At 40.5% G+C, this 18,139-nt stretch overlaps 1 long non-coding RNA gene across 1 annotated transcript; it reads left to right on the forward strand.

The window, feature by feature from the left end:
- Positions 1 to 295: 295 nt before the first annotated feature.
- LOC140650163 (uncharacterized) lies at positions 296 to 16,996 on the forward strand. Its single transcript, XR_012041865.1, has 4 exons — positions 296 to 402; positions 6,475 to 6,568; positions 8,609 to 8,693; positions 16,913 to 16,996. It is a non-coding gene; the product is annotated as an uncharacterized lncRNA (long non-coding RNA).
- The last annotated feature ends 1,143 nt before the right edge of the window (positions 16,997 to 18,139 follow it).

The following is an 18,139-nucleotide window of genomic DNA, read 5'->3' on the forward strand; positions in this document are numbered from 1 at the left end:
CCTAAAGCTGTGTACTATTGTTTTGTACTGGCAAACCATCTTCTGTGTGTACTCAAATTTTTTCTTTTTTTTTTTTTTCCCCACTAACAACCCACACTGTGGGCCAAGGGAGATCAAGATGAGGTTTTCATTTCATTCAGAGCTCTGGAATCCAGCCCACTGGAACTTGTATCTTTTGAAGCTCTAATAATTAACATGCCTGCATTCCTTAAACTGCAGTGCTCACCAGAATGTGCTTCCTGCAGAGCTGAATGAGAGCAAGGACATTGTCTGGCCAGCAGGAAGAGAAGGATGCTGACCCTTCCTGGAAGGATTCCTGCTGTCTTTGGGCTGGTCAGAAGAGAGGATTCACCTGAGCTGGGGGTGGCCAGAAGGCTCTTGGCCCTTTTGCACATACAGGAGGTATGTAGGATGTGGCTCTGTCTCTTTAGTCCTCTTTTTTAACCTAAGAAGCACGCTCTTTCCCACCCCAGGGCTCTGCTTACTGAGGAGATGCTCCGGTTCCTTGTTAAGCCAAATTTGGAAGCAGATATAAGAGAATTCTGTTGAGCTAAGAAAAAGTTGTGATTTCTAACAACTGGTCAGAGGATAAGACTTCTTTTCCTAGGCCCCTTCCTCCCTTGTGTGAAAAGAGACCAAGTGAGGCCCTATCAGTGACTGGAAGACTGTCTCCTCTGAATCAACTCCCAGATAAGCAGAAATGACTTGGAAATGGCAAAGAGGAGTGAGCATCAGTGGGTAATGTTTCACACACAATATGGCCTGAAATAAGTACCCAAGATCCTCCTCTGAAGTGCCAAGGAATCCATTTGGCCTGTCAGAATGGCACAGTCCTTGCTTCATTCACATGTGATGTCTGAGGCTCTGTAGTGTGACCATGACACACAGTTTATCTCATTAAGAGTTTTCTCAAGCTATGATCTCAGGAAGGTTATGAAGTCCACTCCCTGTCCCAAGGAAGGATCAGTTAAACCAACATTACTTGTCATAGAGATTTGTCTGATCTGTTCTTAAATACCACCCATAATGACCTCTCCAGACAAACTATCCAGTGTTTTATTTTCTTTTTTGTTAGAGGACTCTTTTCCCCAAATTTCTTGTACTGCAAATCAAGCATATTACTTCTCATCCTGTCCACACTGGACCTTGAAAACCGTTTGTTCCTTCCCTTTTCTTTTTGCAGTCTTACACACTGAAGATTGTTATCTCCTCTCAATCCTTTTCTCTAAACAACTCCAGTTTATTCAATCTTTCCTTCTACGTCAGGTTTTCTGGACCTCAGATTAATTTCCATTGCTCTCCTCAGGGCTATCTCCATTTGGCTCCATCTGTGGAGTGCAGTGTCCAAATGGGGCAGAGTACTTCAGCTGAGCTCTTTCCCATGCTGAGAAGGGGAAGGCATCTAGCCTTTCTATATGTTTCACAGTCCTACCAGCATTTGCTATTCCAGCACTTAAGACAACAACTACTCCTCAATTTAAGGGTAAAGCAGAAATCTCTAGCCTATAGTCAAAGCAAAGCAGGTATTGGAACACCACATTTCGGTATACCCCTGGCTCTGGGTGGACTGGTGGCTGAAGCCACAGAGGGCTCTTATTTAGCTTCCCTTCTTTCTTTCTTTCTTTCCTCTCTGCTCAGAAAGGGTGACAAGGTGTGGCTTGCCAAGGCAGACTGCCAACAGCTAAAATTTCCTATACAGCTGTAGAAATAAAGAACTATTGAGCATGCCTGGTCCCCACCACACCCTTTCCCTGGCTCTGCTTTGCCCTTTCTAGCTGAACTACCCTGCTCTGCCATGTGCACGTGCAGGGAGGCACGTAGGGTCGCAGGGTACAATCCCTGCCTCTTCTGGTGCCCACTTTCCTTTTTTTTCCCTTTTTTTTCTTTTTTTTTTTTTTTTTGAGGCGGACACAGATTCTGCAGGGTCAGACCTATAGTATGTTTTGTGCTGCATGGCAGGGGCCCACCTCCCTTGGCTTTTTTCTAGTATTTTAGGGAGATAAAAGCTTCTAGGTTGGCTGTTTTTATTTCACTCTTAGGTAATAGCAAAGGTGCCCCATAAGTTCAGAAGGACTGGGTGGCACACCCCTATTCTGACACAAACCTTGAGCCCTGCTCTTTTGCCTTTTTTTATTCACCGGAAAGTTGATGCTTTACTTCACTGATGTCCCTGGCAGAAGAAGGGAACAGGCAGTCCTGAAAACTACTTTAAAAGCACCTCATAGTTATATTGGGACGAAGTCTTAAGCTGTGAATGCAGGGGCTCAGTCTTTTGAGATGCTGAGAGCGCTCAGCTGCCTGGGGGTCAACAGAAATTAAAGTCACTAAGCATTTCCTAGGAGGCTCTTACCACCCAGTAGGACAAGAACCAACTGAAACCAGTGACTGGCCTGGTTGCCTGCTTGTATTAAAACCAGTCATATGAAACTGACCCAGAGAGTAGAAGAAACTAAGAATTTAATCTGAAAAGCGGGGGGAGTTTCATTACACTTGGATGTGGGTTTGGGGAGAGTGAATACAACCAGAAGGGGTATTTTTCTGTTACTGGTGGTAGGGGTTTTTTATCACCCAGCACAATCATGTATATGTTGCAGAATAGGAATAACATACATGCCAAATCTAACAGAGCAGGCATTCCTAGCTGCGCAGAGAAAGGCAAGGTGTTTTCTTCTTCTTCATACAGTAGGAAAAGTGTATTTTTTTCCCAACCTTGCATAACTTAAGGAACAGCTGGATATATTTACTTTCAAACTTTTCAATAAAATCTACCTTTCAGATGAGAATAAGCATGAAAAATTTAAAGAGAATTTTCAGACAGCAGACGGAGGAAATGCTGGGGTTCTCAGCCCTCACTAATGCTACTCTTGATAGGTCGTGCTTTCCAAAAATAAGATGAAGATGCTTGAGGAAATTATTCAATACGAGCAATACTCTGCATTGCAAGAGATCTATGTTATCTTGTCAGGATTGTCTTCTTACAAAGGGAGAGTAAAAGAAAGCTATACTGTGTAGAGCAAAGAGTTTAGTTCAGACAGCACATGAAAGGGAAGGCTAGAGAAACAGTAGCAGCACACTTTTACCCAGCGTAGGCGTACGCTCAGCTATTGCACCTCGAATAATTTGTCATGTCCTGAATCTGTGTCCAATTAAGTCAATGGCAAAACTCCTGAAGTAACAAACTGGTTTGTCGTGGGACCAGGCTCTTTATATGTTTAAAAAACAAAATCTTTACATCCGAACTATCACATGTTTATTTACTATAGAAAATTATCTTTAAAGTTTCTTAGCAATAAGTCCCAGTCCTGCTCAGAATCACAAAAGCTGTGGCTTGGCTATATGTAGTGCTTCGCAATGCCAGAGATAGCCACTCCTATGTCATCTTAACGAATTAAAAACAGAGGGAAAGTGATTGAATGATCGATTTTATAATGCTTTGACTGTCCACACTGTAGATGATATCAGAGGCTTTAATTCCATAGCAGTTGATTGCAAATATCTAGTGATTGATGATGCAAATATGCCATGATTTACTCTCACCATGGGCTTCATTTAGGTACCTAATGTCAGCCTGTGGTACCATACACAGCCTTTGAAAAGCAGCTTTTATAACTAGTCTTGCTTTAATGAAAACCAGAATTCTTTCAGGAACTGAACAATAAAATTGTTAGGAGTTTGTTTTTCTAGCTGAACTTCCAGTGACAAAATATTTAAGGCATATAGTACAATTGGTTTTCATCAGAGAGATGGGATGGATGATCTCAGGATATAAAGAGTACATTATTCTTTATACATACAAATTTGTATTATGTAAGTAAACATTTTTTAAAAAAGTATATTGGGAGATCTTTCAGTCAAAACAAATATTTTGTCCTATGTATTTACGGAATTTAAGAATCTGATCTTTCTGCCTTTGTATTTTAAATCTCTGTGGCTTGAACTTGATTTTCTAAGTTTCCACAGGACTGTCCAAATTGGTTAGTTATTAGAGCCATATTTTAAAGTTTATTTTCAATTTTTCTTGCAGTCTATCTAGTATTTATCAGTTCCAGGAAAAATCTTGACATAGAGGCTGGGTCATTTTTCAATTCAGTGTTTTTTTAGTGGCTTTTTTCTCCTTATAGATACAGCATAATTCTATATTGTTTAGCTTGCAGATGAGAACTTCACTTATAAAAAAGAAGGTAGAAACACAGAATTCCAACAGCAAACCAAAGCCATAACAATGTAATGAAATAACGCAAATATTATTGTGATGAAATTACTGCATGAGATTTTATGGCTTGCGTGATTAGCTGTGCAACCCTTCTTAGGAGGGAGGGCTGGAGTCTAATTGTGGGACCTGCTCACAGGACGTGGCGTAGGGATCATGACTCCTGGGTTGAAGTGCCTGGCTAAGTAGGAGGACTCCAGGTCTTCCCCTTCATCAGTGGGGGATGGGGAATAGCAGCAGTGGTTCTTGGGAGGCAGAGGCAATCTTTTGCATGGAATCAGCCTGCAGTCTGGATGGCACCCGCAGGCAGCCACTTGGTCTGCAGCAGGTTGGGACTACTCAAACACTTTTGTCTTAAAACAAAATTTAAAAAAATCTATGAATCATTGTATAGAAAATAGTTTTGTAAGCAGCAAAGCTACTGAGGTCTAATGTATAGCTTTCTGTCTTATGGGTAGATCTTGTCTGATCTACAGTGCAAATGCCAACCAAACCTGTTCCCAGAGCTGGGATACCCACAATGTTTTGCATTCACTGATGTCTAATACTGTTGTCATTTTTCAGTGGAGCAGTAATAGAAGCTTCTCCTCAGTTCAGTTTAACAACCTTATAGGAATTGAATATATTTCACATCCCTATTCCTCTTAAAATGCAACTGGAATTGGCCATGTGCTTAGAAGTTATTAAGGGAAGACACATATAACGATTACATATTTTCAATATCTTAGGAAACTAGGCCAAGAATAATAATGATATCAGTTTGTTGAATAAAATATTGAATCACATCAGGATGTTTTTGCACACAAACTCTCCAGGTTTGGCAAGATCTCATTTGGAAAATGAATTATACATTATAGGGGTTTGCTGGAAAGTCAGTTGTCTGCAGATTCCTTAGTAGGACAGATCTCTATCTTCTGCTTTCCCCCATATGAAAGACAGGTGATGAAAAAAAGATACACATTAACTTATTTAGACTGTAGGAAGTCAAAGGGGAAATGAGTTTGGATGGTTTATTTACTTTTAACATTATATAACAGAATATAACAGGTCTAATGTCAGTCAGCCATGTCGGAGGGAGCCGATTTGTATTCACTATTTGTAAAATTAACTAAATGTGGATTTTGGAGTTTAACTTTAGGATTCTACTTCTTCAAACACTGAGTAAATCCTTAACACAGTAAGTGATGCCTGCAGAGATGTTTAGCACATGCTCCACTTGAAGTATCTGTTTATTGCTGAAATAAGGCCCCTGATTATCTTTGGCAAAAGCTACTTGATTGGTCTTTCAGGATAAAATCAAAGTTAAGCAGTTAAAAAAATTCTTTATACTATCTTATAATGAATGCATAAAACCAGGGTTGCATCTGAAGTAGGCAAAAATATTTAGTAGTTTAAGCAGATCTTTGGGGGAAAGTTTTGTTCTGTTGTCTGATTTTTTTTTTTTCTCCCCCCCAAAAAGTCAGGAAAATAAGAAGTGGAGCAAACACTAAAAAGTAGGAGCATGCTTCCAAAATTATAAAATTTTAAAAATCTGAAAACAATAGATTGGAGAATTCTTCCAAATGTCTTAGTGGCACTCTGATCAGAGGTCAAAGGGTCAAAGAACTGGTAGGTTTTAAAGCCAGGAGGGGTTATTAATATTCATCTCTTTCAGCTTTCCTTATAGGACAAACCATAGAATTTCACCCTGCAGTTCTTGGTTTGTGTCCAGAACATTTGAGCCAGGTGTGAAAAAATTCAGTATTGACACAGACTTGAAAGTCATGGAGAATTTACTGCATCCTTTCATAAGCTGTTTAACTGCTTAATTTCCTCACAGTAGAAATTTGTGTGCTTTACCATTTAAACTTATCTAAATTCATCTTCTACCTATGGGATCTTGTTATGTCGTTATGCACAGCATTAAAGCATCTGTTTTTATAATGTGAACACCAGTGCCTGCACTGAGGCAGGGATGTCTGCTCAGCAAAATGAGGTTAACACAGAAATGTGTGTCACAGCTCTGAGTGCATGAACATTTTTCCCAAAGTTAGAGTATCTCATCAGGCATGGAAATGGGAAGCCTGTTGAGTTACCAGCAACAGAGGTGAAAGACCAGGCAGTTTTAGTACCCGTTACTAGTTTCCCATGTGCCTCTCCTTAGTGGTAATATCCTATGAGAGACTGTGATTTAACATAGCCACCACGCTGACACATAAGACGGCAGAGCTACATCTAAGAGGGAGAAAACACTGGATCAACTATTTGTCTCATTGTCTTTCCAGAGCTGAGAGTATGTTACCTGACAGAGACCAAGTATCGGTCTGGTCACTTCTATCACCAGAAGCACAATCTGTCATTTTTGCTGAGGTCATGAAGGTAACTAACTTGATGCTGTCTCTTCTATGTCTGGCAATACATTTTGAAAAACACACTTGATATTTCTTGTCTCCTTTCTAGCATACAGAATCAGCATAAATATGAAGGCTTAAGTGAGCAACATATTTTGATGGAAATTCTCTATCTAGAGAGAGGGAAAAGGCAGAACACTATTCAAGAAATTGTTATAGTGACATTTTGATTTTGAAAGCTTAGGATAACTATATCAGAGGAAGTCAATGATCTTCAAATACTGCAATTAAAGGTTATGGGCACACAGAATTTATTAATATTTTCTTTGTGAAACCTGCAATTGATTGGCCTCTAGTACTTTACTGTTTTAATTTGTACTGTTTGTATTATAAACAGGAATGTAAGGTACTTTTCAGATCCGTTCAAAAAGCAGATTCTGTCCCCTAAAAGCATAGTTTCACAGATTTCCACCAAACACTCACAGAGGTGTTGCTAAGCTTCTCTGAACATGAATGTATAAACAGTGTTCGCTGAATACTGATGTCTTCCGTGTTCAGCGTAGTTCATTTCATGAACTGAATCATATTAGAAATAGCAGGAGAAGTAGCAGTTTTCAAAAGACACAATATTCAAATTATACACATCCTTTACCCTCACCTCATCCTTCCATCAAGCTCCAAGTACAAGTATTCCTTTTCCTTTGTCTTAAATACTCTCATGAAAAGCAGTTAGTCTTTACAAAACAATCGCTATATTTGTTTGGATTTTTTCATAGATGTAGTGCTTCATATTATTTGCTCCTTGAAAACAATTTGGAAAATATGTTTACAGAATAATTCAGATAAAAGTATTTGTAACAATAAAGATAGATAGTGGGATTTGAAGGAGAATCATTCCTGTCTGGTAACATGTGCAAGATATTACTGAGAACTTGGAGCTTCAGGCTCAACCCCACAAAGGGCATAGGTGCTTAAGCTGGAAATACCAAAATAGAAAGCCCAAAAGCCCTCACTTTGCTGCCTCCCAGTCCTATAGTCACCAAGTCCCTCCCTTCTTGAGGTGCCTAGATTTCTGTTCTGCACCTCCAGTTGGAGCCTCAGGAGCACTTACTTTTCTGGCTATGCTTGGGGTGGTCCTGCAGCCCTCAGAAGGGACCCAGTGCAATCAACAAGCTGAGAACATGACACAGCCAGCTGGATCAGGCCTGCACAAACATGGATATGACTCCCTCAAAATTTAAACAGTGCTCATTAGTACCATGTATCACTTACCACAATAAGCTGAGGGTACCCACCCTCAGCAAATGCTAGACCAAAGCTCAGTTAGTTAAATATATATATGCCTGTATATGTATATATGCATATGTCTGTTGTTTATTAAAAAGAAGTTACAAATGATCTCTGGCACAGATACCAAGACCAGAACTCTTTCCTCCCAAATGAATGCCCTGACCACTGAGATAGAGGTAAGCTCTGTCCTGGGCTTACTGTACATGACTTGGCTTTCCTCAACCTGAGGAAAAAACTGAGCTTGTGTGTGACCTCCTTGGCCAGGTGCTCCCAGAAGGAGCATGGCAGGAGACCTATGTTAATGCAGCACTGCATGGACATCTGATGTCCTGCTGTCCCTGTTCCTCCAGGTTCATGGATAAAAGCCTCTCTCAGAGCCAGGATGGCTGGAGGATGCCATGGGACATGTGGCTCTGAAGAGGCCAGATGAAGTCATGCTGGGCTTGATAGCTCTCCTAGCATACTAGTCCCACAGGGCAGCTCTGAATCACTGCCTGGATGTCAGCAGCAGGCTCCTAGGACATCTTAGCTGGGGTGTCTTGCCGTCCAGGGTCTCAAGCATGAAAGCTCCTGATTTCCAAAAAAGGAAAGATCAAATTGTGCAGTTTCAACATTTGAAAGTGGGGAAGAGGGGGAGCATAGTGAAAAATGGGGAAATTATAGTCTTGTTGCGTGTGGGGGTCAATCTGCTTGTTTCTTTTCAACCAGTTAATTAGAAAAGAAAGAATACATTAAAATTATTCAATGATTCCAAGACAATGTGTTCTTCCATTTTCAGTGGAAGTTTGGAGAAGTTCAGGTGACAGCTTAAGTTTGAATCAAAGCCGTGTGGATTGAAGCCAGAGGGTTTTGCCTCCTACAAGGTAAGGTATCACACATAGCATAGTGTCATTATTTTTCTAGTAGAAATGGGCCTGTTTACTTGGGGACCTTGGCTTTGTGTGTATATCTGCAATGTCACTTACACATCTGGTATTTGTCTCTGCGATCACTTTTTGCTAGTTTTGGTCTAACACATCTACTGATAGCTATGGTATCCACTGTTCTGTAGCAGGGAAACAGGTAATGTTTTTCAGTTTGCCAAATCTATCTCCTCTTGTGCATATTACTGCTTCCTTTGTTGCTCCTTTAGTGCAGCGGCATTCATGCCAGTATAAAATAGGAAAGCATCAAAATTTCCTAGTGCAGGCAGAGACCCGCACACAATGACTAAACTGGATTTGTCTAAACTTTTGCCATTTCATTCTTTCTTAGATGTTTTGTGGGGAAGATGTTTGTGCTCTGACAAGCAAACTATTGTGTTTGTTTGTTTGTTTGCTTTTTAAGCGTTAGATATTTTTAAGAGTTCTTTTTTATGCTCCAGTGACTACACAAATTGCTACTATCTGTTAGTATTTGCCTGGAGGATTAGGACTAACATTTAGAATAATGTACCCGGCATGTCTCTTTGATTATTACAGAACTGCCACATGAAGTATTATTTGGTGGCAATTTTATGATGTGCCCAAGTGGAATAAAATGTCTATTTTATTAAAAAAAGAATGCACCCAAGGACAGTGCAATGGGACCCTGATACAAATGTTTTGCAATAGGACACATTCTCATGAAGTGATTTAGTGTCCCAGATGGGATTTAACTCCTAGGGAGAATTCCAGAATTGTCACTTACTGACACTGGTTTATTTTCAGTGGAGAATGCTGACTTCTCAGAAAAGGAGGAAGGGAGTGAAGAACCATCTCGTTTGTTTTATCCCTGTGTTTGGTGGGTCAGGGCAAAGTTATTTGGGGGCAATTCTGCTGCATTCCTTGTCAAATACTCATTCCTCAAGTGCTGAGCAGGGAATTTTATTGCTTTCACTTGGGGTAGTTAAAAATAATAAATTGTATTTGAGAATAGGAGATGCATTTTATATGTTTCTTGTAAACTTTGCCCTCAAACATCTCCATCAGCTGTGCAAATGCACCAGCAATCCTGTTAACATCTGGCAAGCAGCAAATGGGAAAAAATCAGTTTTAAAAAAATCTTTAGTGTAATATTCCAAAGCAAGTTTTTAATTAGGGTTTTTTTTCCCCTTATTTTGCATAGGCCTAAAGTGACCAGCAATTTCTTAGTCAGAAAACTTGTTGCTTCCACTGATAGTCTGATTATGGTGTAACTACAGCTACTGGACTATCTTGTTTGAAAGGAATTGTCATTGCTGCATTTTGGAAAACTGAGTTCTTAAGCTTGACAAGAGTGGTGCTTGCAGGACTGTGTGTGACTACGTCTGCAGTCAGCATGTGCCAGTAGGAGATGTAAAGCTAAATAACTCCTTGAATTTTAACTGACATGGAATGTAAATTGGGTAAGTAACAGGCAGAAACACTCGTTTCTTGAGAGCTGTGTTCATAACTGGAAACCATTTGAGTTCTAATTAACAAAATGGAAAAAGGCACTTTCAGCATTATTTTCCCCTAGGAGGATTTTTTTTAATGATAAAACGTGTTATGACTGCTGTTCTTGTATGTAGGTGTGTCCATGTATACACATACATAGGCACAGAGGGAACTCTATTTTAAGCCATGCCTGAGAAAATGCCAAATTCTAATGTATAAAATAGACACACAAATGCAACAATGTGTATTTTGTTTTGGTCTGCTAGCAATGGCTCTCAGTACTTCATTTCTTGATGAGAAATCCAACTTAGAGTTAAAACATACTTTGAAATTTTTTCAATATTTGTAACATTTTCTGAGAAGCTGTCCATGCTTTATGCTCAGAAAATTCAGAGAATATTTAAGTACGCTTTCTCACACAATAGAAAAGACTTTTCAGATGGATGATCTGTTGCATCTCAGGGACCCTGAAGATTGCCAGTATCTATTTTATTTATGTGTGTATGCCTCACTGATACCCAGAACTATCCATTCCCTTCTTTTCAGTGAATTAATGTTTAACTTTAAGCCCAGCGTGGGCATGGCAGGGCTCAGGCTGCACACTTTCCCGAGTGACATGCACACCCATGTGTGAGGTAACACACTGCAGAGGTGCCACTGTTTCTAACAGGAGTCACTGGCTGTGACATGCAGGTGGATATTTCTGGCAATCCTAACTTGCCATATCAATGTGTAAAGTCTCTGACAATTTCTCTTTACATAGCGATACTCTCTCATGATTTTAAAAAAATTTACTGGCAACATGAAGATCAATTAATAGCATTTTAAATGTAATGTAATTGTCAAAAGCTATGGGCAAGATTATCTCTTGCATCTGTCCTTGAAGGGGGTCTACAGAAAGGGATGATTTTGGTTTCTCCATCCGCCTTGTCTTCCCTTTTCAGCCCTGCAGACAGGCTCTCATCTTCTGTCCCTCTTGTACAGCTGCACAGGGATAGCAGAACCGGTGACTGCATGGTGGAGTGCAGAGAGGTTTGGGCAGAAGGGCAAAGGAAGAGAGGGGTGAATTGAAGGAAAGTGAGCATTACTTCCAGTGCCTGCAACCCTCTGTGAGATGGGAAGCGTTCTGAGAGGACCCCAGCTCCTTGAAGGTGTTTGACTTCTCTAAAGGCTCCTGAGAGAGAAAGGGCAAAATAGAGAAGACCTGCACATCCCTACCTAATGGGAGGTCTGACCTTGATCTTGGGGGATTTCTCAATTGCGAGTGTCCCTTGGGCAGCTTAAAGATGCTGGGAACTCCAGTGCACAGGCATTAGGGTTTATGGCTTTTGGGTTTTGGAGTAAGTGAACTCCAAACTAAGTAAACTCCAACTAAGCAAACTGCTTGGGTACGAGTGGTATCCTTCTTCCTTGAACATGAACATGTACCTAAACACTCTGATTAATCAGGAGCTAAATTGTCACAAAATTAGTCAGTGATGCTCTTGTTTCACTGGAATGGAATGTGGTACGACCAGTTCAATGTATATTGTGATACACTGATGGACTGGAACCACTTAGAGTCAAGTGTTTAAAGTAGCAGAATGCAATAAAAGTATTTGGGAGCTGCAGTTCTTGGAAGAAAACACTCTTCAGTGTGTCTGTGTTTAGGCAATTTCTTTTTCTCTCACCATCCACAACTTTATCTGCTGTGATAACTGTGAGGCATCACTCTCTTTCGTTGTCTGCTGCCTCTGCAGAGCCTTTTGAGCATCCAGATCAGGCAGGTATATCTGTGTCAAGTCACAAAATATGGGGGAGTTTAATCAGGACATTCTAAAGATCTTAGCAGATGCCAAGCAGCCATATTCAGAATTGCCAACACCTTTATTTTTAACTTCCTCAGTTTGTTTTCAAGCTTGAACATGTGTGTACACTAAGATTAGAACTATTTGCATGCCAGGTTTCAGAGTTCAGTTATTTTTGAGTTAACTCCATAAAAATAAAAATTAAAAAAAAAGAGAGTGGGTGGCATTTGAACAGGAGGAGAAGGGGAAGTGATTTTATTTAAGGCAGAAATAAAAGACAATTTTTCTTTCAATCAGTTAATAAAACAATGAAAAGGCAAAGCTATGCATGGAGATCAAGCACAGGAAGATCTGATTTCCTGAAGAAAGTATTCTCTCTCCACTTCCGCCCTTCTCCAAAGGTAGAAATTAATCTAATTTCTGGACCCATGAGAGCTGGTCCTTATAGCCATGTATGGGAGGTCTGCTACACAGCGAATCTGCAGCACTTCAAGGGAAGTTATGGCCAACTGCACTAATGCGCCATGCTTCTACACCAACACTTACCTTTTTTTTTTTTTTTTTCCCCAGTTCCCAGCTAGATTGAAGTGCATTTGAATCAAATATCCAACCAACCTTGTCTGATATGTAAGATATTTAAGGGGTAGGTTCCATATGCCTTGCAGTTACCATCTGCTTGCAGACGTAGGTTCTATGTTTGTGCATTTAAAAAGAGGGCTTCCCACACAACTAATAGATTGCTTAATAAGGCTACTGATGGCATAATCTAGCATTATAATGTCTGATGGCTATTAATTCTCCTTAGTGCTAATCCTGAATTTATGTCATTTTAATATGTGAAGGTCAGAAACAGGAAGAAACCTGCTCTGAATTCAGAGAAGCAGTAAAGCCACTCTGCAGCTGCTACTGCATTAGCCAGACTGCAGTTACAGCCAAGACCCTGTATCTTTCTCTTGGTAGAAAGGGGTCTCAATTTCTATTTGGCTATTAAGAGCAGTGGTCCAGATGCAACATCTGGCTCAGGAAATCCCTAAACTGCCGATTGTCGGAAACAGGGAGGATATCTGCGTCGGGGAGTGGGGTGGGGTGGGGAGGGGGTGGAGAGGGAATCACTCTGCACACACTCTGTTCTTAATATTCTTTTTTTCTAAGCATCTGCCTCAGTCTGCTGTCAAAGGCAGGATATTGGGCTGGATGGATCTTTCATCTGACCTGGGATGGCAGTTCCTGTCTGTTTGGGGGGTGGAGTGGGGTGTGGCTGTGAACCTCCATCTTCCAGGATGTGCGGATCCCAAACATGACTTTCCCCTCCTGCCTAAAGCTTTATGGCTGTAGTGCTTCATCTATCATCTGTTTTCCCCAAATCCTGCTCACAGCAGAAGTGCGGCATAGGGGGAGAGTTGCCCCCTCCTCAAGGGCTGTGTATTTTTATGTGTTTATCTATTTATTTTGGCTTGGATGGAGATTCTTTTTTTTCCCCCCCTCTGAATAGGGAATTTAGAGAAGTGACATCATTTTTAATCCTTGACAGTTTATGGGCTTTGAAAGAGATTCTGGATAACACTGAGCAATTAAGATGCCATTTTAATAGTTCTTTCAAGTGAAATCAAGTGAGTAATTAAATAAAATTGAGTGAGGACCATGTCAGGCCACCCACAAGCTCTCATATCCGCTAGAAATAGATGAATAAGTCAGAGTGGGGGACAAATGCTGTGTGCCTAAGTGGTCCTATTTATGTATTATTGGATGACTCTAGGAATGAGGCTTTCAGCTGGAAGATTTGTTTTCTTTGTACAATGTTTCCAAGCAAGAACATGCAAGATTGTTAATTTCTATTCAAGCAGCAGTAACTTTCCTATCTTTTTAAATTCCATATGGTGGTGTTAATGCCATTGTTTTGTATAGATGGCCTGCTGTAAAAGTCACAGAACATAAACAGGATTTTTTACATTAAATGCTGGATTAGAATTTCTGCTGCCTTGTTATTTATATGATTATATATGGATGCTTGTCGAAAGTTGCTTTAGAGCGCAAGCATGAGGTATGGTATTACACATGCTTTGCATTCATTTCACGCAGATAAAAAAAAGCAAAGTGCAGGCAAAGGAAAAACAAGTGCTTTTGAGATTTACAGTACAATAACTAAGTAGGTATTAATGAAAAGTGATATCTCTCTGTTGTATATCAGTTCATTTGCTTAGGAGGAAACCCCCTTTTTTTTCTTTAAGCTTTTCCACTCTTACATGTTAAATTTTGTGCCAGGATTTCTCACTATAATTAGAAGTATTAACTGGAAACTACTTCCAAAGTGTATTCTGTGTACTGTAGCTGGGATGCCTAACCCTGTCTTAGATCTATGCAAAATGTTGATAAAATATTGACGATTGAAAAATGTCCCTTCTGAAATTAAAACAGAGATATTAATATGATGACATTCAATAACAGTTTTGAAAACTTGACTTGTATCTACAGCATTACTTTTCCTGAAATGAACATGGGGGGAGGCAGTGGTTCATACAACAGCCAAAATAATCTCATCGTATTTCACATACATATTCACAGAAAAACTCATATTATTCCTCAAGACTTTCCTCTGTAGGATACCTTCTGGGCACAGCTGATGGAGTGGGTACCAGGCAGCACTCCCTGCTCACCCCACATAAACTTGCTTTCCCTTCATCTCGTCAGTGTGTTGCAATCAGCTGATCATCACACAGTGCCTGTAGGTGCTACCCGAGTACAAATACATACTGCCGTTTTCTTCCTCTCCTAAAACACTATTTTCTGTTTTTACTGTGAATCTGGGACAATGCAGGCCCCCTCTGGTGGTCAAAACAACATCTGTACATTTCTACGGAATTTCACTCTAAAACTGTTTTGCTGAGGGGCCAAAATGTCTGCTTTGCATTTTAAAGTCATACGACCATAGTTAGTTCATTTTTCTAAGAAACCACCAGAATGAGCCAAAACTGGAGGATAAAAATGCGTAGGAGAGGTGTTCCAGCGTGTGTCAGGTCCCAGGAATGTGGTCGGTGACACTGATGGGTGCACACAGAGGGTAGCTGCAAAATTCATTACACCGATTCTCCCTGCCTGGCTGGCACGCGGGAGCAGGGATGGCGCTTGGGATGCCAGGACTGGGCCCACTGCTGGAGACAGGACAAAGCACCAGGGAGAAAGAGGAAACAAACTCTTACTGCTGAGAAAAAATAACCTGCCTATTGTCACAGGCTGCTCTTTCTCCGATCACTGTAAACCACAGGCATACTAGATGTGGCATATCAAGGTACAGAAAGCAAGTATAGGTTGATTTACTGGTTTCTACAGCTCCCTTTTAATTTGGTAGGGTTGGGCTCATGATAACAAAAACATTTGGACTCACACAGAGGATTATGATATGCAACTCTTAAATTTAGAAGACTCTCCTAATCGCTTTTCCTTTTCCTTTTCCTCTAATATGTTTGCGTGTGAAAAAGTGGCATTTCCCTTTGCTGTTGTGAGGACGTTTGGTGTTGTCCTCTCTGGCAAGTTATTTCAACAACATCTGACTTCCTGGAGGTTGAGATGGTTTCTGAAACTGCTGGGAAAACCAAACAATGTTTGAAATCACTATGGCATCTTTAAAAGCAACTGTCAGCCATGTCATCAGGAAGATAAACCAAATGGCTGTCCAAAATCAGTCTTACAGTCACTAGCCAGGGCTTCTCCTTCGCTTCTGAATCTGGCTGATTCTCACACATTGCACAAGCTTCCACTGGCGTTTCTTAGCCTGTCCCCTAAGCCCTCGACTTGACTTTCTGTCTGCTGCCTCACAGCAGCAACACATACCATCCGCCACTCAAAGGATAAAAGAGTCCTGGCAACACAACAGCTGACCAAGAAAAAGAGTAATTCACCAATGTGTTTATTCGCTGAAAAGCACTCAATCAATTCTATCAATGGTGACAAAGAGGATTTAATAGTAACATACAATAATTCTGTTGTTGTTTTAAAACCCCACTAGCCACAATAATGGCTGCTGAAGCACTCATCGTTGTCATGTGATTCTTATTAGCCTATTCTTAAGGAAGCTGAGAAAGAGGGATTGTGATGTTTCATAAAAATACATTTAGTGTTATTTAAGGGTTTGTAATTGAGAGTGTTGGATTCCCAGAATCCCCTGCTTTTCTTCATCTCCTAGTAGCTCTTCTGCATACCTGTGGACTGCAATAAATGGCTCTGTGCCATGATACACTGAAGTTTTAAAACTCTGCTAGCAGGGGTCAGCCTGGCCAAGGGCTTCTGAATGTTTTGGGGGTTTTTTTTCCTGTAGTAAGTCTGAAGGCCCTGCACAATTTGCTGGTAAGTGTACACTGTTGGCAGCTACACACCACCATCAGAAAAGAGGTGAGCTGCCAGAGTAGCTGGACTGCTTAGAGTTTAGGGTATATTTTTTTATTCAAGTTTATTAATTCCTATGTCATAAATAGGTATTTCCAAAGTAGAAAGTTAGAAATGGGTATGAGGATTTTTATTTGTTCTTTTCAATATAGCAAAAAAAAAGAATAATTTTCAATGAGATTTCTTTTAGTTATAGAACTACAGCCATTCACCATGTGAATAAGTAATACTTGTGCACAGGGTTGTGCAGAGGAGAAAGGCTTAAGAGGGAAGAGGAGGAGTTTATGGCTGCCTCGAGCTTTCTCTTTCAAAATGTCAAATGATGGATTACATTAAAAAATAATTTGTTCACCTTAAGAAACGAGGATACTATTCATAAGCAACCTTCAGAGTCCTTTTCCTTTGCTGAACTGAGCAGTTATCACCAAAGTCTTGTTACTCATGTATCAGTCTCTGAACATGTCAGTCTTTAACCTTCTTTTTGATGCACTAAGTAGCCTGAATTCGTGGTCCTTCTCATATATAACTTTTATTTTCCAGGTGGCTAACCAGCAGCGCTTGAGCTACATGAAATGCAAGCAGTTAAGGTGCAGTCTCATGCCAGGACCGCAGCATGGTAGAAGGTGAGTCACCAGCCCATCTTCTATCATGGCCTTGTCTCATCTTTCATGCAGTGAGCGGTAGGACTTGGCGGGGACCAATGTTGTCTTCTACTGATTGTTCCTGGAGTTCCCCTTTCCTGGCTTTTGATCAAACAAAGATTTTGGGCTTATAGGGCAAGGAAGATTGGTCATGTCCATGTAAATGACTGTTGAGGCTTTTCTCTGAACTTTCTATAATTTATCAGCACCCCTTTTGAACTGCAGGCACTAAGTCTGGACAGTATTCTAGCCGTAATTGCTCAGGACTGCATGCAGACATAAAATAGCCATCCTACTTGATATATCCTTGGGTATATGCTTGTGTATCCAAGAGCAGCATTGTCTCTTTTAGCAGTTTGTCACATTGGGAGCTCCTGTTCAGCTGACAAAGCAGCATGACTCCAATATGTTTCCAGCGACCTAAAGCTTATGAAAGAGATCCCTTTTTTTTCCTAGCTGCAGTTAATCATGAAGGGAAACAAGATTACATTGAGGTCTTTTTAACCTTTTTTTTTTTCTCCTGGGGACCAGCTTCATTCCGGTGCCCTAGAAACAAAGACCTTAGGTATGAATTGCTAAATGGCTGAAAAGACCCATTCTCTTTCTTTGTTCAGGCAATATACAACAAATGCCGGCAATGGTATTGAAAGAACTTTTGGTATGGGCATGCATTCCTTTGTATGGGCATGCATTCCTTTGACTGGGTGCTCGCATGCAAGACAGTTTATGGAATTATAATAGTAAGAGCTGATATTTGAATACTATTCTTACCACAAACTACAAATTAAAGTTGAACGGGACTACCCTATTCATCCTGCTGCTGATACTGAAAGCCACTCCAAAATGCTATTCAAAAGATCAGGAAAAAAATGCTAAGAAAAATACAGTATGCAAGCAAGTTGTGGGCAGGTGTAAAGGGCATGTATATCCAAGCTGCTATGAGGTCCCTACTTACTCTGAGATAGTATATTCATGTGACAGAATCTGGCTAAGATTCTCCATCCTTCTTCCTCATTACTACTGCTGGCAGCTCCCCAGGCTCCTGCCAGGGAGATCCAGCCCCAAGCTGCTGTGTGCTGTACGCCCAGCAGCCTGAACATCAGAGGCTGATAAAAGACATCAGGTC

Source organism: Ciconia boyciana, chromosome 3, assembly GCF_034638445.1.
Source record: "Ciconia boyciana chromosome 3, ASM3463844v1, whole genome shotgun sequence".
In the NCBI taxonomy this organism is placed as follows: domain Eukaryota; kingdom Metazoa; phylum Chordata; class Aves; order Ciconiiformes; family Ciconiidae; genus Ciconia; species Ciconia boyciana.